Consider the following 1918-nt stretch of genomic DNA (forward strand, 5'->3'; position numbering starts at 1 on the left):
TTGACAAGCAATGTTCAGGTACTGTTCAGACGAAGATTTTGCCAGCCTCATGGGTAGCCTACAATTTCTGGGGATTCTTCAATGAATCTCAGTCTGGTATCTGGCGTACCGACGTTAGGTTTTATGTGGTCGTTCCAGTTTAAATCCCTCCGTACGCATACTCCTAGATATTTTATGGAAGTAACTGCTTCCAGTGATTGTTCTGCAGTCGTGTAATCATACAATGAAGTTTATTTTTTTCTACTTATTCGCAATATGTTACATCTCCTATTGTTGAGTTCAACTGCCATTCTCTGCTCCAACCATCGATCCTCCGCATGTCTTCCTACATTTCTGTCCAATTTCCCAGCGTTAAAAATTCTCTTTATACAACAGCATCATCCACGAAAAGCCTCATCGAACTTCCGATATTGCCTACTAGCGTTTATTAACGAATCTGTCAACAGTTCTCGTACACAATTGTGGCGGCTAATTTCGAACCAGCTGGTTCATTTTGAAGCCTGGCCTACTGTGGCTGCACTGGAAGTGCTTGATCTCAATGATAAACTTCAAAGTGGCAATAAATGTTTGATAAAATGTTCGCAGATCGACTATCACAATCCACATGTGCTTCTTAGCAAGTCAAAATTTGATTTTGATTTTGACTTGCTAAGAGGCACACGTGGATTGTGGCAGTCATTGTGCGAACACTTTATAAGGCATGTGTTGCCATTTTGAAGTTTATTATTACGATCACACACTTTCAGTGCAGCCTCAGTAGACCAATCTTGAAAATGAATCCGCTGGTTCACAAATAGTCGCCAAACTCATGTACTGCAACTGTTAACAAACGTTTCATGAAATATTAAATAAGATGCTGGTTCCTGTCTACAAAATGTTGAAACTGAAAAAATAGTGACCTACTAGGTCATTTACATATATCGTGAGTGGTAATGGTCCTGTAACACTGCCCTGGGGCACGCCCAAAGTCACTTTTACGTCTGAATATTTCTTTCCATTGAAGATGACATGCTGTAGTCTGTATGCTAGAAACTCATCAATACAATAACACAGTTGGGCTCATGTATCATATACTCGTACTTTGTTCGTTAGGTGGTAGTGTGGAACCGTGTCGAACGCATTCTGGAAGGCAAGGAACACGGCACTAACCTAGGCGCCAGTATCTATCACTATCTGGGTTTCGTGGACGATCAGAGCGAGATGGGTTTCACGCGATCGTTGTTTTCACAATCTACGTTGATTCCTACAGCACAGATTTTCGGTTTCCAGAACCGTCGTATTATACGAGCATGAAACGTGCTGCAAAAAATTGTACAATACACCAAAGTCAGAGAAAGTGGTCTACAGTTTCGTATGTCGTGAGACTATCTTTCTTGAAGACTGAAGTGACATGCGCTTTTTCCCCATCACTAGGAACTCTTCGCTCCTCCAGCAATCTACAGTTCACTTCTGCTAGAAGAGGGGCAAGTTCTCTCGCATTCTCTGTGTCAGCGCCGCCCAACTTTCTTACGTGCTCGAGGAACATTTATTTAACTCATGCCTAATGTGGTGGTCAGTTTTCAGTGACGGAGAAGCAGTTGAACAAGCAATGATCAGTGATGCTTAACCTCTGTTCGATAAATCTGCTCTTGTCTTCTATAAAAGGACTTTAGTTGTCTCAGAAAACTGTTGGTAGACGCGATAGAAATATGTCTAAAAATCTAGAATCTCTGTTCTATAAATCTGCACTTGTCTTCTATAAAAGGACTTTAGTTGTCTATTGAGCAGACTGTTGGTAGACGTGATGGAAATATTTATAAAAATATAGAATCTCAGACATATCAAGACCTGCAACAACATGAATATTTTTCGCATTAGTTTGATTTAAGTACTGATATTTCTGACAACCGAGAGTTGTGTTTATTTATTAGAATGGTCT

This window comes from Schistocerca nitens, chromosome 6, assembly GCF_023898315.1.
Source record: "Schistocerca nitens isolate TAMUIC-IGC-003100 chromosome 6, iqSchNite1.1, whole genome shotgun sequence".
NCBI lineage: Eukaryota > Metazoa > Arthropoda > Insecta > Orthoptera > Acrididae > Schistocerca > Schistocerca nitens.